Source organism: Nycticebus coucang, chromosome 19 (assembly GCF_027406575.1).
Source record: "Nycticebus coucang isolate mNycCou1 chromosome 19, mNycCou1.pri, whole genome shotgun sequence".
Taxonomy (NCBI): domain Eukaryota; kingdom Metazoa; phylum Chordata; class Mammalia; order Primates; family Lorisidae; genus Nycticebus; species Nycticebus coucang.
This window is the reverse complement of record NC_069798.1, coordinates 37,774,229-37,798,414: the sequence shown is the minus strand read 5'-3', so window position 1 is coordinate 37,798,414 and position 24,186 is coordinate 37,774,229.

The window sequence follows — 24,186 nt, the reverse complement described above, 5'->3', positions numbered from 1 at the left end:
TGTCTGGTTCTTTCATTCCCCCCTCTTCTTGTAAATTCAAGGACCCAATCATGGGTCCGGTACCATGTGCGTCATCTCTAGATTTCTGTCTGAAAGGGGCTGATATTGGCATCTTAAGACCAGCAGTTGTATGGCTCTTACACAGTCCTGTACAAAAGTGATGAGCTTATTGATAATGCAAGGGCCCACAGTCAGGAGTAGGAGTAATAACACCAGGGGACCATCCAGGGCTGATATCAGAGTTGTTAGCCAAGACAGACTTATACCAGCTCTGATTATTTTCTCTTTCTAATTTACGCTTGTGGAAGCTCTCCCTCACAAGGGCCATTGATTCTTTTATTATTCCCGAGTGATCAGTATAAAAATAGCATTTTTTTACTTAGAGCAGCACACAACCCTCTTTTTTCTTTTTTTTCTAAAGTTCAAAGTTTAATTAAGGCAAATTCCTCAAGGAGTTTCCTCAGGCTTCAGCCTTGCATTGACCAGCCAGCTCCCAGTATGTGGCTGGAGTAGGGCATGTTGGATGTCAGGATGATGGTATAAAGTTCTTTCTACCTTGGTTTCAGGGGGACCAGGTTCTGGTTCTAGACTTAGACTTAGTCCTCTTGATCTTCCAGAGAGACAAGAGGTACAGACACAAAAGACTGAAAGTCCTCAGAGGGCGTTGCTCTATACGACTGGATTCCTGGGGGTACCACTGGTCCTTGGCATGCATTGAACTGGCTGCCAGTGACATACTGTAGACTGACAGTTTTGGCAAGGACTGGCAGGTGGGAGATGTAGAAGTACTGGCCTAGCAACTTCATTGAATACTCCTGTCACTATGGTGGCTCCTAGAATCTGGGAGATTGCTACTCGTCCATCTGGCATCTTTATTTATCCTCTCTCTGTTTCCTGGCTCCTTTCTGCTGCTAGCTATTCCTTTTCCTCCTGGGAGTAGATAGGGGTGAACTCTGGAACCCATGGGATGAGGGGAGCTACTCATGACACCTGGTAAGGCTGGGATGCAGCCCTTTTTGCCTCAGTACTAACCCTAGTGTTCTCCGTAGCGATGGTGGAAGCATTTTTTTGATGTCCACAACAGTGCATAACTGCTACTTCCTTGGGTTTCTATACTGCCTCTAACAACTGAAGTTATCTCTTGCTGATACTTAATGTCTTCATTTTTTTTCCCCAGAATTTAATAGTTCCTTCTCCTTGTACAATGTCCTGTGTACTCGGAGAGTCAGAAAAGCATTTAAATTTTCCCTTGACTTAGTTCTAAGGTTCCAGTCAAGGCAACTAGCTCAGCCCTCTAAGTCAATGTCCCTTGAGGGAGGGGCTTAGCTTCCACAGTCTCTGTTAAGGTGAACACTGCATACCCAGCCCGCCACTCACCTTGTGCTGTCATGTAACTGCTTCTATCTACATACAAGTTCTAGTCTGCATCTGTCCAGGGCTGGTCACGCAAGTCAGGTCTGTTAGAGTACATGTTATCTATAACTTCTGTACAGTCATGCTTAGTCTCTCTTCCACTGACTGGAAGGTGCATGGCTTGGTTCAGAGTGTTGCATTAGAGAGCCAAAAATGTCCTTTAGTGTCCATTAAATTGACCACAGAGTGCAGTACTTTCACTCTGAGACCCTGCCCTAGAGTCAGCTTATCGGCTTCTTGCACAAGGAGAGCAGTAGCAGCTACGGCCTGTAAACAGGGTGGCCATCCTCTTCCCACTTCATTTAACTGCTTAGAGAGGTTGGTTACAGGCCTTCTCCAGGACTCAACTAGCTGGGTTAACACACCCCCAGCCATTTTATTTTTCTCTGAGACATATAGAGTAAAGGGCTTGGTCAAGTCCAGTAGTTTTAATGCAGGTGCAGCTATCAGCCTCATCTTTAGCTGGGAGAAGGCATGTTCTTGTTTTCCTTCCCACTCTAAGGGCTCTCCGTCCTCTCTTTTAGTTGCCTCATACAAGGGCTTATCTAAGACAACAAGGTTGGGGATTTAAAGATGACAGAAGCCGACTGGGCCTAAGAATTCCTGAACCCGCCTTCGGCTCTTAAAGGTGGGGAGGCGATTAATGACCTGCCTCTGTTCCATGCCTAGATTCTTTCCCCTTGCTGAATAGTAAATCTTAGATAATGTACTTCCTGCTAGCAGACCTGAACCTTCTGCTTAGACATTTTATAGCTACATACCTCTAGATGTCATAAAAGACAGTCCATGCCTCGGGTGCAGCCCTCCTGGGTAGGGTGTCCTGAAAGGAGGTCATTGACATATTGGAACAGCACACATTCTGATTCCTCACTCAGGAATTTCTGGAGGTCACGAGTCAGTGCTTCTTCAAAAATCTTGGGTGTTTTGAACCCCTGTGCCTACCTGGTCTGTGTGTACTATTTCTATGTCTGGTCTCTCTCACTGGAAATCATACAGCTTCTGGATTCTTAGAGCCAGCCTTACACTGAAAATGGCCTCTTTTAAGTTCAGACAAGTGGGACTCTTGACTTCTGCTTGCAGCAGATTCAGCAAAGTAGAATGCAGTGTTTAAGTTATATCATTTACTAAGAAATTTTAGATAACATGTAATACTGCACAAGTTTTCCAGTGTAGCCAACAGGTAACTTTTGTTGAGTATTAAGGTTTCAAAGTCAATACAATTATTATATATAATTCTATATTCTTTGGCCAGTCTCTTAGTCCCATTTAATAGATTAATTTAGTAAAATAGTTATATCTCAGTTTACGAGTTGACAGTACAGACAAGGCTGGGATTTAATACAGGTAGGCCACAGACTTTTTCCTCCTTTTAAACTATTTTTCTCTCTCCTATCTCTCTCTTTACTAAAGGAAAATTATAGTAGAATTAATTTATTTGCCAAAATAAGCTGTACTTTCAATATATGGGGTCTGATTATTTGCATAAAGTGCATTAAGAATAATTAATTATTAGCCATGTAGGCTCTTCTTTCCTTTAAAATTGGCTTTGCTGGAACCTTTTATAAGAAATCCCAGGCTGGACTTTTTGAAAGCCTTTCAGAGCCGAGGTTTCATCTGTGCCATTAGATACCTGTATGCATTGGGTAAATTTTCTTCTCTTGAGGTCCCCAAGCACATTTCAATTCATGAACCTGTCAGTGAGCAAACTTCGTTACTTACTACAGATAAGGAAATGTTACCGATGGATATCTGGCCAGTTTTCCTTTATTTATTTATTTATTTATTTTTATTAAATCATAGCTATGTACATTAGTATGATCATGGGGCACCATACACTTGGTTCATAGATCGTTTGACACATTTTCATCACACTAGTTAACATAGCTTTCGTAGCATTTTCTTAGTTATTTTGCTAAGACCTTTACATTCCACATGTACTAGGATTCACATATATCTGTGTAAGATGCACTGCAGGTGTAATCCCATTAATCCCCCTCCCTTCCCTCCCTTTCCCCCTTCTCCCTATTCTTAGGTTGTAACTGGGTTATAGCTTTCATGTGAAGGTCCTACATTAGTTTCATAATAAGGGTGAGTACATTGGGTACTTTTTCTTCCATTCTTGAGACACTTTACTAAGAAGAATATGTTCCAGCTCCATCCATGTAAACATGAAAGAGGTAAAGTCTCCATCTTTTTTTAAGGCCGCATAATATTCCATGGTATACATATACCACAATTTATTAATCCATTCGTGGATCGATGGGCACTTGGGCTTTTTCCATGACTCAACAATTATGAATAGGGCTGCAATAAATATTCTGATACAAATATCTTTGTTATGGTGTGATTTTTGGTCTTCTGGGTATATGTCCAGTAGAGGGATTACGGGATTTAATGGCAGATCTATTTTTAGATCTCTAAATGTTCTTCATATCTCTTTCCAAAAGGAATGTATTAATTTGCATTCCCACCAGCAGTGCAAAAGTGTTCTCTTTTCTCCACATCCACACCAACATCTCTGCTCTTGGGATTTTGTGATATAGGCTAATCTCACTGGAGTTAGATGATATCTCAAAGTAGTTTTGATTTGCATTTCTCTGATGATTAAAGATGATGAGCATTTTTTCATATGTCTGAAGGCTGTGCACCTGTCTTCTTCAGAGAAATTTCTCTTCAAGTCCCTTGCCCAGCCTGCTATGGGATCCCTTGTTCTTTTCTTGCTAATGCGTTTGAGTTCTCTGTGGATTCTTGTTATTAAACCTTTGTCAGAGACATAACCTGCAAATATCTTCTCCCATTCTGAGGGCTGTTTGCTTGCTTTACTTACTGTGTTCTTGGCTGTGCAGAAGCTATTTAGTTTGATCAAGTCCCAATAGTGCATTTTTGAAGCAGCTTCAATTGCCTGGGGAGTCCTTCTCATAAAAAACTCACCCAACCCAATTTCTTCAAGGGTTTTCCCTGCACTCTCTTCTAGTATTTTTATAGTTTCATGTCTTAGGTTTAAATCTTTAATCCAGTGAGAGTCTATCTTAGTTAATGGTGAAAGGTGTGGGTCCAGTTTCAGTCTTCTACAGGTTGCCAGCCAGTTCACCCAGCACCATTTGTTAAATAGGGAATCTTTTCCCCACTGAATGTTTTTAATTGGCTTGTCAAATATAAAATAACAGTAATTAGCTGGATTCATCTCTTCGTTCTCTATTCTGTTCCAGACATCTACTTCTCTGTTTTTGTGCCAGTAGCATGCTGTTTTGATCACTATTGATTTGTAGTATAGTCTGAGGTCTGGTAGCGTGATTCCTCCTGCTTTGTTTTTATTTTTGAGTAATGTCTTGGCTATTCAGGGTTTTTTCTGATTCCATATAAAAAATAGTCAAGTTGAAAAAACAATTAAGGACTCTATCCCATTCACAGTAGTGCCAAAGAATATGAAATACTTGGGAGTTTATTTAACAAAGGACGTGAAAGATCTATATAAAGAGAACTATGAAACTCTAAGAAAAGAGATAGCTGAGAATGTTAACAAATGGAAAAATATACCATGCTCATTGTTGGGAAGAATCAACATTGTTAAAATGTCCATACTACCCAAAGCAATATATAAGTTCAACGCAATTCCCATTAAAGCTCCACTTTAATGGGATCATACTTTAAAGATTTTGAGAAAGCAATACTTCATTTTATCTGGCCAGTTTTCCAAAGGGCTTTTTTTATTGACCTTATAAAGTCAACCTGAATTCCTTAATGCAGTCTGGACACCTCTGGAAATGTTATTCCAGCCAAAGCCTTGGTAAAATGACCAGTGCCATCATTATGTCCTATAAAACAAAACAGATTCTTATTGAACTTATGCAAATAACTGTATTGTCAGAAATTAAGAATACTTACAAATGGCTTTCACCTTCCAGAGAAATCAAGGAGAGAGAGAGAGAAAAAAAAAAACATGTTTCAAACTCTGCTCATAAGTACACACATTGCTTGAAAAGCTACAAATAGCTCAAAAGACAGAAAATTATTTCTTGACTTCTGGAAAACAGAACACAGAAAGAATCAATAAGCCATTACAAACTAGCCCAGTTCCACATAACTGATTTCTAATCTTTTTGAAGTTAAGTTAGCAATACTTATAGACATGTTATCTTTCTAATGAAAGTTCTAAAAATCTGCTTGTAGTCCGAAGGTGTTCAATTTTTAAAGGCATCAGTAATTTGAATTCGAGAGAATTCATCAGCCTCTCTTAATATTTATTTTTCTTTTTAGGATAAACTTTGGACTCAGCCAGTTACATAAAAAAATACCTTTTTTTAGATGAATTAAAATTATTCATTTTATTTTATCATTATATTATATCATATGTAATGATTATATCATTATATTATTACTGACAATATATGTTAGGACAGATTAATGTCTTATATGTTAGGACAGACCAATGCTTTATAATATTGGAACATATATAACCATAATCCACACAAAATTAATCACCATTTCATATTTGACAAAGTTTCTTATATATTTTTAACAAATTAAACAAGTTTAATTTGTTTTCTCATGACTTTCAATGGTCTTAATATTTCAAGAAGACCAAATTTAAAGTTGTGTGTTTTTTTTGTTGTTGTTGTTGTTGGCCTGGGCTAAGTTTGAACCCTCCAGTCCCAGTGCATGTGGCCAGTGTTGCAACTACTGCCCTACTGGCACCAGGCCCCAGATTTAGAGTTTTTATTTTGGAAGGTTTGTTAAATATCAAAGGCCTAAAACATTTGTTTAAAGAAAATTACAAGCCAAAAGATTTTAAAGGAAATACATAGTCAACTGTATTACATGTAAATTCTTTCACAAATTCTCTGTTATGAGCTTCATTTAACTTGTACAGACCATCTACAAACATTCTAAACTTTCTTTAACTTTTGCCCTGACTTTCACTTTCTTACACAACCATTCCATTTCAGGACAAAATTTATCACACAAGATTCTTTCTTTACACAATGCCATTCTCCTTTCTGTTCAATTTCTCATACTCTCTAAAACTCACTTTCTACAAAACAGGATCCCAGTTTACCATGAAGTCACCCATTCACTCAGCCAAACTGATAATTAGAAGGTTTAAAAGACAAGAATTTTATCCTTTGACAAAGATTCAGTTTGTAAAAATATTTTTCTATTTATACAAATTATTAATGGCAAAAGGCCAATAATAAAGGCCCTTTATTATTGAGCTTTACCCAGGCATCGAGATTCCAGCAGCAGTGCTGTAACACTCGGGAGGTGGGCCCACCCCACAAAGGGCAGGGACCCCTGAGCCACTTTCCTCACAGAGCCTTCTCAGCCATCCTGGAGCCGAAGGTGGCTGGGGGCGGTCCCCCACCGTGGCTTTCTTGCAAGTCCCTGACTCATGCACGTGTTAGACTTCTTGGTCCATGTTTCCAGCCAGGTCGGGTAGGTAGCTGACAACACCACCAACCCCATGCGCTCACTTGGCTTTTTCTTCTCTCATGGCCCCTGGAGAGGAAAAAAAATTCTCCAGGCCCAAAGGCACGACCCGTCCCCACCCTTGCCCTCACTGTGTCCATACCCCATCATCGCCAGGACGGAGGTTTAACACGAAGGGGGTGGGGGAGCAGTCGCGCCATGGGAGGGGTGGCCCACCCCCTGGGAGAGCACTGGCACAACCCCTGAGGTGAAGGGGTTCAGCGAGGGGTGATAGGTGGAGGGCAAAGTAGATCTTGATCTGCACTATCCTGCAAAACGGAGTAAAATGGCACAGAAGATTTGTGGGTTAGGGGAGTTAGGAGATTCTCACGCACTGTGAGAACTGAACTGCTCAGGAAGTGCTTTCAGACAGGGAGGGAGAGATGAAAAGTTCCCTCTGGAGGCCAGCCAACATTGAAGGTTAGCCACTTGGTCCTGCAAAAAGTAATCAGTTTAGCTCTCTTTTTTTCCACCACAAGTCTCAAATTTTGAGCTCTGAGTTCAGCCACACTGAGATACCAATTAACACAAAACACATACACACTGATAGCATACATAACACATAATCCACGGTCAGCAGAAACAATGGGATGACAGTCCTGCGGAGGTGACCTGCTTCATCCACCCAGAAAAACTAAGAGGACCTGCATCCACACCACGCCCCAAGGGTTCCACATCTCGGGGGGCGGGGGGCAAGGTCTCTTCCAGAAGGGGCCGGAATGTCTCCTTGGCACCTCCGGCATGTCTGCTTTGACTTTAAACTGACCACCTTTACAGATTCCAGATTTTCAAAAACAACCACAGCAGACAAGACAGACAGACACTTACCATGGCCTTTCGGGTCAGGATCCTCAAGAGGTCTTGGGGAACTTCCCAGCCAATGCACCAAATGTGCCCAGATCTTGAAATCCTGGGCACAAAGGCCATCAGGGAGCCGAGTCCAATGCAAAAGCAAAAGGGCCGTTTATTGCAAGTTCAAACTTGGGCTCCCAGGGTCTCTGCTACAATGGATCCGAGCCAGGAGCCATGAGCTCTGGAGAAGGGGGGTTTTATGGTCCTGCACAGTGGGTGGGTGTGCAAAGCTTGAAACAAAGGGGGTGCTTTTGGATTGTTTAGGTGGGGGGGTTTCTGATTGGTGGGCAGTTGTCTCATGATTTCAGGGAATTGCCTGGGCTTACCTGGAAAGTTAAACTTACTGAATGAAATTGTGGGGGGGGAGCAAAACTTAACTCCTAAGATGGCACTGGTCTGGTTCTTTCACTACAACCAGTTTCCCAGACAGGCAGAGTACACACTGAAAACACAGCAAGGGATGGACCAGTGAACAAAAACCCTGAAATTGAGTCCTAATTCTACAACCAATACCTTAGGCTATTTGTATTTACCTGAAACAGAGAACAAACAAGATATTAACTCCAGCCAAGGTGCTCAGGGAGTCCTTTTGTGGAAAGACTTACAGTCTTTATAAGAAATATCTAGAGATGGAGGGAAAGGTAATGACAGAGAGAATAAGAACATATCAAACTGTAATTCTGGCCATCTATAGATTTCTTAGCAGGCTAAGTTTTGAGGAATGAACCCTTCAGACTTTTTGGAATCATATTTGGTTCTGCATGAGGTTATGATCCAGGATGGGCTTTGCACAAGTAAGATAGAAGGCCCATCATAATATCTTTTAAGAGGAGGCCAACAGCTTCATAGGGCAGACTTTCTCTTTCTGACTTTCAATAAAGCTTTAAATTTCCATCATAAGGGACCATAACCTTTCTCAGTAGTTCACTGTTAAAATATGAATTAACATATAATAAGGATAACTTGGATTATCTGTAAATATTTCAGTATAAACTGATTTGGTACCACATCCATAAGATCATGTCTCAAGGGAATATAAGAGCTAAGTTTGGTTTTGCAGAGAAGGATGAAAAGGTTGAGAGTTTTCTGCAGGAAAGTGAATGCTCAGTTGCTGAGCAATGGAGTGAAGACCTCAAGAGAGGGAGCTGCTTGTTTCCAGAGAGTATGTACACATGTTCTGAAGAGTAAAAATGGAAGAAGAGAGATGCTAAAGGCAAAGAATAGAGTCTTCTATCTTTGTTGCATATGTATGTGTCTTTGCTCTTCAAAATGTTTTTTTCAATTCCTTCTGAAATATCAGAAGTCACATTATCAAAACCAGAAACTTCTTGATTTGTAATGAGATAGTAGATATCTGCTTCCCCCTCCTTCCTTCCTTTTCTTCCTTCCTTCTTTCCTTTCTTCCCTCCCTTCCTTCTTTTTTTCATTCCTTCCTCTATATTTCTTCTGCTTTCCTCTTTCAGCTTTTTAGATTAAATTTGTTGACTATAGCTCACATCAGATTGTCAAGGGAAAAATCTACCAAAGTAAAATCAATGCACCACGGTAAATCTTTCTCTGCCACAAAACTTCAGCTCAAAGAAAGCTCATCTTATCTTAATTACCTTTTCAGAAAGAAAAAGAAAAATTCACACAACATTGTAATTTAGTATAAATAGCCTGGAGTCCTCAACCCAGCTAGCATTTAGAGCATTTCATTTAATCAAACATGACATACAAGTCAGCACACTAGCCGTGAAGGGGTCTCATGATCATAATTCCCAGGACAAGGGTGATTCCAAAATAGCTATAGTAGCATCCTAAGGACACTATCTACTAAGGGGAACAATTAAACCAAAATGGTGTTCTGTTTTGCTGCTGCTTACAGATTGCAAATAACAGCAGCTTGCCCATCTATCAACAGTAGTGCCTTGCAAATTCACACCTTGAACTGTAGTTTCTTCATCATGCAACTTTTCAAACACAGGCTACAAAGGAAGAACTAGGTACTGCTGATTCATAAAAATATCACATATTTGGGAATCTTTTGTGAACAGATAACTAACTACTTTTATTTTTCTCTACTTTCAAAAAGTTTCCTTATCTTTGGAAGAGATATGAGTATAATTAGAACTGCAATTAATGACTAGGTAATCAGGAAGAGCAAAAATAAAAGAGACAAAACTGGAAAGAGCTATTGTGCTAAATCAGAATCCAAGAAGATTCTAAATATAGTCTGCCATACTCTAAAAATAAAAGAATTACCTTGTTAATTGTAGCCACAATTCCACGTTTCTTCATTACAGAAAGAAGTGAAGGTAGAATAATTTTAAAGTATTCAATATTTATCATGTTGTAAGGGAGGAAAAAAGTATAAGAAAAACCAACCAAATGAGAAAGACAAAGGCTATTTATTCAGAGCTTGCTATGCCAAGGAAGTCAGCCACAATCATCTGTGTTTTGGCAGAGACTCAAAGGCAGGAGAGTTTTATAGCAGAAAAGGGAAAAGACATTGGGTGTGCTCTGGTGCAGGCTATTGGCATGAGGAAGCTGAAGACAGGCTAACTATAAGTGGAACATACTATATGATTGGTTAGGGGTACATATCTGTCTGTCTTTCTCTCTTTCTCTCTCACTTGAAAAAATTAGAGAGTTGTCAGTTATTATTGAAGACATGACCAATTGGAGCTGATTTTTATAAAACTTATTATTTAGTTTCCTGAACTGTTTACAGACATGGCAATCTGGCTTCCTGCAAGTCTGACTTATAGAAGGTTGACTTCCTAAGTTTTTTATTTTAGAAAAGGGTAATTATTTTCTGGGAAGATTTCTGCAGGCTATGGATCAGAATTCCATTTTTATATATCAACTGGTCATTGTTTCATTTGCATATTCAATTTCTCATATACAATGAGATCATAAAATAAAAAAATCTTTAAAGTTTTATAAAAATTTTAAAGAGATGGTTCTATTATTTCATTAAGAAACAAAATGTGATGTTTTGGGTGGTGTCCATAGCTCAGGGAGTAGGGCACTGGCCGCATACACACAGGTTGGCAGTTTCAAACCCAGCCTGGGCCAGTTAAACAACAATGACAACTACAACAACAAAAAAATAGCTGGGAGTTGTGGCAGTTGCCTGTAGTCCCAGCTACTTGGGAGGCTGAGGCAAGAGAGTCACTTCAGCCCAAGAGTTTGAGGTTGCTGTGAGCTGTATCACCACGGCACTCTACCAAGGGCAACGTAGTGGGACCCTGTCTCAAAAAAAAAAAAAAAAAAAGCCTCAGAGCCTATAATACCTGGTTGGATAAGGGACTAAACTTTTAAAGATACTTTGAAAACATTGCTCAAAAAATATAGAAGTATCAAATCAATACTCTATAAAAACAAAGATTGCGGGCGGCGCCTGTGGCTCAAGGAGTAGGGTGCCGGTCCCATATGCCGGAGGTGGCAGGTTCAAACCTAGCCCCGGCCAAAAACCAAAAATAAATAAATAAGTTGTGTTTAAAAAAAAAAAAAAAAACAAAAAAAAAAAAACAAAGATTGCCTTTTTTTTCCTGTGGGAGTATTCTCAATATACTAATAGATAATGTAAAATGCTATCTTTAAAGGGATATATTCATTTCTGCCATTTCCTCCTTTTCACACTATTCTTGTTTAATGTCTACACTGAGTCTTCTCAAAGAGTATCGATTCTTATCTTCAGGTGGGCTTTGCTTTGCTTTTATTTTATTCCAGTATATTTAATGTTATTTTTAGTTAACCAAAAACCATATAAGACCAGACTGCTTTCTTGGATGGCTATGAAAATGCTCTGAATTTCAAAATATGATTTCTTCAAATTATGTAGCTACTGCCAATATTAACAAAAGTGTGGTGGTCCATACAAGAGGACCCCATACAGGAGGATCCCACACACCATTCATTTATTCTCTGGACAACACAGAACAGAAATATCCTAAGTGCTAGATACTAAATGAGCTGCCTGGGTCATAGAAAAAAAATGTTACTGACCCTGCCTAAAAGGCTTAGTTTAGTGGAGGGAGATGGACTTTATAATCAAATAGGAGTCATACTTAAAGACATTCTTCTATAATTCCTTTAAACAAGTGTGTGCAAGAATCAGTGAACATGAAGAATATGAGATGTCCAGAGAAGAGGGTGTTGTGGATCTCTGCAGGAAGGGGATGATAGATCATCAAAAAAAGCCATTTAAAACAAGTGATTTTGAGTCTGGGGCCCTAGACAACACCCAAAATTCTCCGCACTCCTGCTCAAGTTCTCCCCCAAGGCAGTTCAACTGAATGCCAAGTCCAAAACACCAAAACAATTCACAGGAATGACTAAATGCCATGAGATTCCAGTTCCTTGTTTTTTTTTTTTTTTTTTTAATTATAAAAGATGAAATCCTGCACTAAATTTGGATAGTCCTGCACAGAGGAAAGACCATGTGAAGACACAAAGAGAAAGATGCCATCTGCAGCCAAGGAAAGAGGCTCAGAACAAAACAGACCAGCCTACACCTTGGTCCTGGGCCTCTAGGCTCTGGAACCATGAGAAAGACATTTCTGTTATTTAAGCCACCCAGTCTGTGATACTTTGTTATGGAAGCCTTAGCAAAGTAACACAGGTACCTACAAAATATCTACAGTTGACATTATACTTAAAGGCAAAAGGTGAATGCTTCCCTCCTATGGTCAAGAACAAGGCAAGAATGTCTGCTGTCATCACCTAGTGCAAAAAGGGATATAAAGAGAGAATTTGGGAGGTTTATCAAGATGAGTATAAAATCCTGAGATACTGCCGAGACCTCTGCAAGAGCACTGCCGAGACCTCTGCAAGAGCTCTGCCGCAACCACGATCGGCACCAGCCCGGAACTCGGTAAGAGCTGCACCATGACCCCCGACCCGTGACCTGAGCCCACCGGGTCTCCACACACCCTGACCAGGAACTGCACGAGCTGTGCAACCTGTGTCCTCCCTACTATACCCTCCCTGCCTCCACAAAGGCCTGCTCATTTGGCCAGGGACTCTGGTAGCTGCGTGCCCTCTGGAGCCCTCCCTGCCTCTGTGTGGAGCCTTTCTCCAGGCTAGAGACTGCTGGAGACTTGGAATCTCTGTGCCAAAGTCACTGGGGGGCAGGCACTCCCAGAACTGTGTGCACGACCCCTGCCCTGTTGCTGGATCTGGTTGTGTCACACTTCGGGGCTGCTTCCACAACCAGAACTCCCTGGTTGGGGAAGCCCAGAGGAACTACACAGGGTCACTCCCTGCAAAGATCCAGCAACAATAGAGTGATCCTTCTGGGGTCTAATCTTGGAGAGACAACTCCCCAACTCTGAGGACAGCCAGAGGCAATGGTGAAAAACAATCATGAGGAGAAATCAAAAGAAAAACTCTGGCAATATGAAAAATCAGAGTAGATCAACTCCTCCAAGGATCAAGGGGGCAGACACAGCATAAGATCCAATGCACAAACAAACAGATGAGATGGTCAGAAATCGAATTCAGAATCTGGATAGCAAATAAGATCAAATTAGAATTCCAAGCAGTAACCCAAAAGATATCTAAAGAATTCAAATGACCATCGCTTCTCGCAGATGATGTGATTGTATCTCCGGAAAACACTAGGGACTCTACTACAAAACTCTTAGAGGTGATCAAGGAATACAGCAGTGTCTCAGGTTACAATATCAACATTCCTAAATTGGTAGCCTTTATATATATCAATAGTCAAGTTGAAAAAACAGTTAAGGACTCTATCCCATTCACAGTACTGTCAAAGAAATGAAATATTTGGGAATTTATCTAACAAAGGATGTGAAAGATCTCTATAAAGAGAACTATGAAACTATAAGAAAAGAAATAGCTGAAAATATTAACAAATGGAAAAACATTCCATGCTCATGGCTCGGAAGAATCAACATTGTTAAAATGTCCATAGTCCCTAAATCAATATATAATTTCAATGCAATCCCTATTAAAGCTCCACTGTCATACTTTAAAGATCTTGAAAAAACAATACTTCGTTTTATATGGAATCAGAAAAAACCTCGAAAAGCCAAGACCTTACTCAGAAATAAAAACAAAGCAGGAGGAATTACGCTACCAGACCTCAGACTATACTACAAATCGATAGTGATCAAAACAGCATGGTATTGGCAGAAAAACAGAGAAGTAGATGTCTGGAACAGAATAGAGAACCAAGAGATGAATCCAGCTAATTACTGTTATTTAATCTTTGACAAGCCAATTAAAAACATTCAGTGGGGAAAAGATTCCCTATTTAACAAATGGTGCTGGGTGAACTGGCTAGCAACCTGCAGAAGACTGAAACTGGACCCACACCTCTCACCATTAACTAAGATAGACTCTCACTGGATCAAAGATTTAAACTTAAGACATGAAACTATAAAGATACTAGAGGAGAGTGCAGGGAAAACCCATGAAGAAATCGGTCTGGGCGAGTATTTTATGAGGAGGACCCCCTGGGCAATTGAAGCAATTAAAAAATACACTACTGGGACTTGATCAAACTAAAAAGCTTCTGCACAGCCAAGAACACAGTAAGTAAAGCAAGCAAACAGCCCCCAGAATGGGAGAAGATATTTGTAGATTATGTCTCCGACAAAGGTTTAATAACCAGAATTCACAGAGAACTCAAATGCATTAGCAAGAACAGAACAAGGGATCCCATCACAGGCTGGGCAAGGGATTTGAAGAGAAACTTCTCTGAAGAAGACAGGCGCGTGGCCTTCAGACATATGAAAAAATGCTCATCATCTTTAATCATCAGAGAAATGCAAATCAAAACTACTTTGAGATAGCATCTAACTCCAGTGAGACTAGCCTATATCACAAAATCCCAAGACCAGAGATGTTGGTGCAGATGTGAAGAAAAGGGAACACTTTTGCACTGCTGCTGGGAATGCAAATTAATACATTCCTTTTGGAAAGATGTTTGGAGAACACTTAGAGATCTAAAAATAGATCTGCCATTAAATCCCGTAATCCCTCTACTGGACATATACCCAGAAGACCAAAAAGCACATCATAACAAAGATATTTGTACCAGAATATTTATTGCAGCCCAATTCATAACTGCTAAGTCATGGAAGAAGCCCAAGCGCCCATCAATCCACGAATGGATTAATAAATTGTGGTATATGTACACAAAGGAATATTATGCAGCCTTAAAGAAAGACGGGGACTTTACCTCTTTCATGTTTACATGGATGGAGCTGGAACATATTCTTCTTAGTAAAGTATCTCAAGAATGGAAGAAAAAGTACCCAATGTACTCAGCCCTACTGTGAAACTAATTGAGGGTTTTCACATGAAAGCTATAACCCCGTTACAACCTAAAAATAGGGGGAAGGGGGAAAGGGAGGGGAGGGAGGAGGGAGGTGGGTAGAGGCAAGGGGATTGGTGGGATTACACCTGCGGTGCATCTTACAAGGGTATATGTGAAAATTGGTAAACGGTCTCTGAAGCTAGTGAATGATGCCCCATGAATATATCAATGTACACAGCTATGATTTAATTAAAAAAAAAAGAATTCAAATGACCAAAGATTTTGACACAATGAGACAAGAAGTTTCATATCTCAAAGATCTGAAAAACACAATAGTATCCCTCAGTAACAGAATGGAGCAAGCAGAAGAAAGGATTTCCGACATTGAAGACAAATCTTTCCAACACTTCCAAACTCTCAAAGAGGAGGAGAAATGGAGGGCAAAAACGATCACTCTCTCAGAGAGCTCTGGGATAATTCAAAGAAAGCCAATATTTGTCTTATAGGGATCCCTGAAAGCAATAAAATGGCTTCACAAGGCACAGAATCTCTTCTCCATGAGATTATGAAGGAGAACTTTCCAGACATGCCAAGAGATTCGGAAATTCAGATAGCAGACAGTTTCAGAACTCCAGCACGACTTAATCCAAAAAAGACATCCCACAGAAACATCATAATCAATTTCACTAAAGTTAATATGAAGGAGAAAATTCTGAAAGCTGCCAGACGAAAGAAAACCATCACCTACAAGGGGAAGAATATTAGAATAACTGAAGAACTCTCTACTGAAACCTCTCAAGCTAGAAGAGGATGGTCATCAACTCTTAATCTCCTAAAACAAAATAACTTTCAACCCAGGATCCTGTACCCAGCTAAACTGAGTTTCATTTATGACGGAGAAATTAAATACTTTAATGACATTCACATGTTGAAGAAATTTGCCATAACTAAACCATCTCTCCAAGATATTCTCAGACCTATCATTCATAAAGACCAATGCAACCCTCCACCACAAAAGTAAACCCACCCAGAAAATTTTGATCAAATTCCAACTTCCATAGTTGCAAAAGGATTAAAAATGTACACCAGACTCTCCAAAGGCTTATCAATATTCTCAATTAATGTGAATGGTTTAAACTATAAAGAGACACAGGTTGGCTGACTGGATACAGAAACTCAAGCCAGATAGCTGCTCCATACAAGAATCGCATCTTACATTAAAAGACAAATATAGACTCAAGGTGAAGGGATGGTCATCTATACTCCAGGCAAACAGAAAGTAGAAAAAAGCAGGCATTGCAATCCTATCTGCAGATGCAATAGGCTTTAAACCAATGGAAATAAGGAAGGATAAGGATGGACACTTCATATTTGTTAAAGGTAATATTCAAAATGATGAGATTTCAATTATTAATATTTATGCACCCAACCAGAATACACCTAAATTTATAAGAGAAACTGTAACTGACACGAGCAACTTGATTTCCTCCAGTTCCATAGTAGTGGAGATTTTACCACCCCTTTAGCAATGCTGATTGATCTTCCAAAAAGAAGCTAAGCAAAGAAATTTTATTTTAAACTTAATCATTCAACATCTGGACCTAACAGACATCTACAGAACGTTTCATCCCCAAAAAACTGAATACACATTCTTCTAATCAGCCCATGGAACATACTCCAAAATCAAACACATCCTAGGCCACAAATCTAACCTCAGCAAATTAAAAAAAAAAAAAATAGAAATTATTCCTTGCATCTTCTCAGACCATCATAGAATAAAAGTTGAACTCAATAGCAACAGGAATCTGCATACCCATACCAAAAAAAAAAATAAATAAATAAAAGCTAAACAACCTTATGCTGAAGGATAGATGGGTTATAGATGAGATTGAGAAGGAAATCACTAAAATTTTTGGAACAAAACAACAAGGAAGACATGAATTATCAGAACCTCTGGGATACTGCAAAGGCAGTCTTAAGAGGGAAATTTATAGCACTGAAAGCCTTCCTCAAGAAAACAGAAAGAGGAAGTTAATAACTTGATGAGACATCTTAAGCAACTGGAGAAGGAAGAACATTCCAACCCCAAACCCAGTAGAAGAAAAGAAATAACCAAAATCAGAGCAGAATTAAATGAAATTGAAAACAAAAGTATTATACAACAGATCAATAACTCCAAAAGTTGGTTTTCTAAAAAAAGATCAATAAAATAGATAAACCTTTGGCCAACCTAACCAGGAAAAAAAAGTAAAATCCCTATTTTCATCAATCAGAAATGGTAGTGATGAAATAACAACAGACCCCTCAGAAATTCAAAAAATCCTTAATGAATACTACAAGAAACTCTACTCTCAGAAATATGAAAATCTAAAAGAAATCAACCAATACCTGGAAGTACGCCACCTACCATGACTTAGCCAGAATAAAGTGGAAATGTTGAACAGGCCTATATCAAGTTCTGATATAGCATCAACTATACAAAATCTCTCTAAAAAGAAAAGCCCAGGACCAGATGGCTTTACGTCAGAATTTTACCAAATTTTTAAAGAAGAACTAGTACCTATATTACTAAACCTCTTCCAAAATATAGAAAAAGAAGAAATATTACCCAACACATTCTACAAAGCAAACATCGCCTTGATCCCCAAACCAAGGAAAGACCCAACGAGAAAAGAAAATTATAAACCAATATCATTAATGAATATTGATGCAAAAATACTAAATAAGATACTAACGAACAGAATCCAACAACACATCAAAAAAAAATTATACACCACGACCAAGTGGGATTTATCCCAGGGTCTCGAGGCTGGTTCAATATAGGTAAATCTTTAAATGTAATTCAGCACATAGCAAACTAAAAAATAAAGACCATACGATTTTCTCAATTGACACAGAAAAAGCTTTTGACAATATCCAGCATCCATGATCAGAACACTTAAGAAAATTGGTAAAATAGGGACATTTCTTAAACTAATAGAGGCCATCTACAGCAAACCCACAGCCAATATCATACTGAATGGAGTTAAATTGAAATCATTTCCACTTAGATCAGGAACCAGGCAAGGTTGCCCATTGTCTCCATTGCTCTTTAACATTGTAATGGAAGTTTTAGCCATTGCAATTAGGGAAGAAAAGGCACTCAAGGGTATCTGCATAGAGTCAGAAGAGATCAAATTTTCACTCTTTGCAGATGATATGATCGTATACCTGGAAAACACCAGGGATTCTACTACAAAACCTTTAGAAGTGATCAAGGAATACAGCAATGTCTCAGGCTACAAAATCAACACCCGTAAATCTGTAGCCTTTATATATACCAACAATAACCAAGCCGAAAAAAACATCAAGGACTCTATTCCTTTCACAGTAGTGCCAAAGAAGATGAAATATTTGGGAGTATACCTAACAAAGGACGTGAAAAATCTCTACAAAGAGAACTATGAAACATTAAGAAAAGTAATAGCTGAAGATGTTAACAAATGAAAAACATACCATGCTCATGGCTGGGAAGAATCAACATTGACAAAATGTCTCTAACTACCCAAAGCAATATATAATTTTAATGCAATTCCTATTAAAGCTCCACTGTCATATTTTGAAGATCTTGAAAAAATAATACTTCATTTTATATGGAATCAAAAAAAACCTTGAATATACAAAACATTACTCAGCAATAAAAACAAAGCAAGAGGAATCACGCTACCAGACCTGAGACTGTACTATAAATTGATATTGATCAAAACAGCCTGGTACTGGCACAAAAACAGAGAAGTAGATGTCTAGAACAAAAAAGAGAACCAAGAGATGAATCCAGCAACTTACCATTATTTGATCTTTGACAAGCCAATTAAAAACATTCAGTGGGGAAAAGATTCCCTATTGAACAAATGGTGCTGGGTGAACTGGCTGGCAATACGTAAAAGACTGAAACTGGACCCACACCTTCCACCATTAACTAAGATAGACCATCATTGGATAAAAGATTTAAACTTAAGACATGAAACTATAAAAATACTTGAAGAAAGTGCCGGGAAAACTCTTGAAGGAATTGGCCTGGGTGAATATTTTATGAGGAGGATTCCCCAGGCAATTGAAGCAGTATCAAAAACACATTACTGGGACCTGACCAAACTAAAAAGCTTCTGCACAGCCAAGAACATAGTAGTAAAGCAAGCAGACAGCCCTCAGAATGGGATAAAATATTTGCAGGTTATACCTCCGATAAAGGTTTAATAACCAGAATCCACAAAGAACTCAAACATATTAGCAAGAAACGAACAAGTGATCCCATCTCAGGGTCGGCAAGGGACTTGAAGAGAAACTTCTCTAAAGAAGACGCATGACTACAAACACATGAAAAAAAGCTCATCATCCTTAACCATCAGAGAAATGCAAATCAAAAATACTTTGAGATATCACCTAACCCCAGTAAGAGTAGCCCACATAACAAAATCCCAAAACCAGAGATGTTGGCGTGGATTTGGAAGAAAGGGCACACTTTTATACTGCTGGTGGAAGGAGGACTAATACATTCCTTCTGGAAGGATGTTTGGAGAATACTTAGGGACCTAAAAATAGACCTGCTATTCGATCCTATAATTCCTTTACTAGGTTTATACCCAGAAGACCAACAATCACAATATAACAAAGACATCTGTACCAGAATGTTTATTGCAGCCCAATTCACAATCGCTAAGTCATGGAAAAAGCCCAAGTGCCCATCGACCCACGAATGGACTAGTAAATTTTGGTACATGTATACCATAGAATATTATGCAGCCTTAAAGAAAGATGGAGACTTTACCTCTTTCATGTTTACATGGAAGGAGCTGGAACATATTCTTCTTAGCAAAGCATCTCAGGAATGGAAAAGAAAGTATCCAATGTACTCAGCCCTACTTTGAAGCTAATTTATAGCTTTCACATGAAGGCTATAACCCAACTATAGCACAGGACTATGGGGAAAGGGCCAAGGAAGGGGAAGGGTGGAGGGAGGGTAATGGGTGGGGCCACATCTACAGTGCATCTTAGGAAGGTACAGGTGAAACTTATTAAATGCAGAATACATATGTCTACATACAATAACTAATAAAATGCCATGAAAGCTATGTTGAACAGTTTGATGAGAATATTTCAGATTATATATGAAACCAGCACATTGTACCCCTTGATTGCATTAATGTACACAGCTATGATTTAACAATAAAATAAAACAGAAAGAAAGAAAGAAAGAAAAAGTGATTTCTTAACTTGTGTCTTAAAATATGAGTAGTTTTTGCCACTTGGATTAAGTCCAAGAAATGCCTTTAAGACAGGGAACAGAATAAGTAGTTATGACATAGCTTAATTTCTTTGAAAATATAATGGCTAAGAATAAGGTACATGTTGAGGAGGAAAAGGATAAAAATAAAAAAGGTAAGCAAGGATCAGATCCTTGAATGTAAGAATGCCCTTATAAGGATTTTATGCTTTATATGGTAAACAGTGGGGATCCTTAGAGAATTTCAAGGAGGATTATATTTTTATAAAACAGTCCTTTAGAAAGACACACCATCGTTGGATACACATATTTTTGAATATTTATGAAATAATTTAGCTTCTATCTACTTCCTTTAGCCACTCAGAGGAGAAATCTAACATTCTAACTACAACACTTTCAAAGAAATTTCACAACCAGAACCAGTCTGCATAGCAAATGCAAGCTGTCTAACATCTAAGGGGCCAAAAATGATTCAGAATAGAACAGGAGAAACTGAGTCCCAAGGTAATGGAGAAAACTAATCCAACAAAAAGATTTTATAACTTAGATATTACAACCTCTTCTTTTATATAGACAGGACATGAAGTTAGGGATTTTGTTGAAATACCAAGATATGTGTACAACAGATAAACTGCATCAAAGTCAGATGCATGCATACCACACGGAAATTTTCAAAAGAAAGAAAAGAAGTGCAGCTAATAAAAGCATTTAGTCATTGGAGATCAATACAATTCAGAGAACCCTTCTCTGAAAGGAGGTGTTTCTCTGCTGTGAATCCCTCCCCAGATGGGTAGAGGAGCACGTGCCCTCTGCGTGTGCAATATGTGTCACCTGCAAGTAAAGAAGTGAAGTGAACTGATGTCTGACTATAGACTAGAAATACCAAAGATAAGAGACAGATGCCTCACAGCCCAGAAGTTTGGGAACAAAGTCAAGATAGCTAAATAAGTGACCTATCCTTCCAGCATTAATAAGGCAAGGGTTGCATGGCTGATCCTTACATCTCAAATATGGGACAAGCATGACAGAAGAGCAGGGTGAACTTGTCTTAGACCTTATGCAGTAAGGTACTACAGAGTCCTGCAATATAGATCCCAGCAATATATCCCAGGTATTTCTGATACAAAAGAAAGAATCACCTACATCAAAGAAACTGTAGTTTAGTGTCTCCAATAATGTGGAGTCCTCAAAGATATAAACTTGTCATATTTAGCAAATAATTACAGATAGCAAGTCAATTTGAATTTTGGATAAACAATAAATTATATTTTAACATAAGCATGTCTAAAATATTGCATGAGACATAAGTCTACCAAAAACATCTGCTGTTTATCTGAAATTCAAATTTTACTGGTCACCCTCTCACTTTATCTGGAAACCCACATTAGCATTGGGCATTGGCCAAACTGTAAAAGCATGAAACCAACATGTGACTGTACTCCCACAGTGAAAACTTTCCTCCCTCCCTTATCATTCCTCCTTCACTAAGATTCAACCCTGGAGGGCTCATACTTTGCAAGTTGGGAGAACAATCAAAGGAAGAAATAGGAACTTGGCACGTTTCTACCGCAACTGACCAATCTCAACCTGGGGAAGCAGGTAAAATATCTATAACTCTGAGTAAATCTGACTCTTCCATGGAAATGACTGTTCTGAGTACTGAAACTTCTGCTTTGCAATTCAAACTGACTGTAGGAAGTTGAATAAATGAAAAGATCAGAAAAGTTATGAATCTGCTTGAGTTTTCCTCCAAAGTAAAGAAAAAAGCAGCTCCCTAGTTATTAAGCAATGTAACTGGGAAATGGGGGAAAATAAGTTTGTGCTCTGATTGCATTCACATTACCTTGCTTGTTCAACTTATCAGTTATGTACAAATTAGCAAACAGAGGCCTGAGGAGATCCAGTGATTATGCTGACAACAAACTGCTGGACACAGTCGAAGATGAGGAAGAGCTCCCATCTTCCACCTATGCTTCCAACTCTTTTCATGGTAATTCTGTCATCCTTCTGCCAGCAGCAGACCATCTTCTTCACAAGTTTCTCTGTTCCTGGAGAAACCAACTGTAAGTTGTTTAAAAAAAAAAGGAAAGGAAAACAACGACAGCAAAGAAACCCTCAAATAACCATGGTTTAAAATCTCCCAAGAGACAATTTCATAAAAGTGTTCATTGCTTATCCTTAACCTGGGCCTTGTCTACATATGTTTGCCAAAATGAGGAGAAGCTCACTGCCCCTGAGTGTAAAAAGTAAAACAGCACTAAGAGAGTAGCTTATTTTCCTGAGCTGTCAATAATGGGTCTTTTTTCAAAGTTGTGACCCCACTCTCTAGGGAAATATGAGTCAATGAACATGAGTCTTCAAACCATAGGAAAGACCTAGAAATTGGGAAGAGGGACAGAGAAGGGGAAGGGGAGAAGATAAAGTGTAGCAAGTATGTGAATCTTAAATTAGTTTCCTATGGCTGCTATAAAAAATTACTGTGACTTAGTGGCCTGAAATACCAAAACACTATTATCTTACAGTTCTGGAAATCAGAAGTCCAAAATTTGGCATCACATGGCTAGGCTAAAACCAAAGTGTAGCAGTGTGTGCCCCTCTGGAATCTCTAGGAGAACATTATTCCCTTGGCTTTGCTGGATTCTGGAGGCTACGTGCATTTCTTGGCTATTTCCCTTTCCTCCCTCTCAAAACCCAGCATCTGCATCACTCCTACCTCTACTCTCACTGCATCTCCTTTACTGACTCTAAGTTTCTGTTTCCCTCTTTCACCTGTAAGAACCCTGTGATCACATTGGACTCACACACATAATCCTGGATAATCCTCCCATCTCTGAGATCCTGAACTCAAGTGCAGCTACCAAGTTGCTTTCTCCAAGTGAGGTAACATATCCACATGTTGTGAAAATTTGGGACACAGACATTTTGGGGACAATTAGTCTGCCTACCAAAGATGTGTTCTATCATCCACCCTTTTGGGGAAAATTCTGAACTATGAAATGAGAAGTAATAAAATCTGAACAGGCTTGAGTTTCTCCCTTCATGCATTCCCCTTTCTAGTACAAAGAAGCCATCTATAAGCACCATTTTGTTAACAAGAATCCCTGAACTTTGTGATTGCTTTCTGACATAATAGAAAGTTAGCATCTATTTATATTCACCTATTAGTGGCACCATATTTACCAGTCCTCAGTCTTGTTGCTTTTTCCTCCCTGCGATCACACCTCCTTGCTCCTTCTGAGGGCTACTGTTCTTCCAACTGCTTTGTCTTGCCAGGGATTCCAATCTAAATTCCCCCATTAGAAGGGTGAACAAGGGGCCCCATGTGTAGGAAAACAAAGTCCTTTGGGAGATCTATATATGGGTAACTGTAAAGTAATTCCTAATCACTGACATGGAAATGTGGGATGAAATGTAAACGATCAGGATTATGCATTCTAACAAACAGAAAGTATCTGTCTGCAAAAGCAAAGAGTGAGGCTGAGACTCAGTGGATGGAGATGAGAGATAAAGAAGCAGTTGTAAGGACAATGTGATTACCTGGATTCCCTAGATCAGCAACCATTATCTAAACCAAAAAAAAAAAAAGAAGATAGAAAAATCCCCTTTGTTTGCTTGTTTGACTAACCCAATTTAAACTGAGTTTCAATCATTTGTACCAAGAATGTTCTGCAGGATTATAACCCTGTTATGAGCTATGTTGTAAAATCTTGTTAATATTTAGAAGCAATCTTATCATGGCAAAATACTGATATTTTACAAAGGAAGAAACCAAAGGAGAAATTGGTTAAGTAATCTGTGAAAGTTCATGCTATTATTGAGAGAAAGCCAGAATTTAACCCAAGTTCCTGCATCAAAAGACTAGTCTCCCAACCATAACACCTAACTGCCTTTGTTTTTCCTTGTGGTGAGACAGTGCACT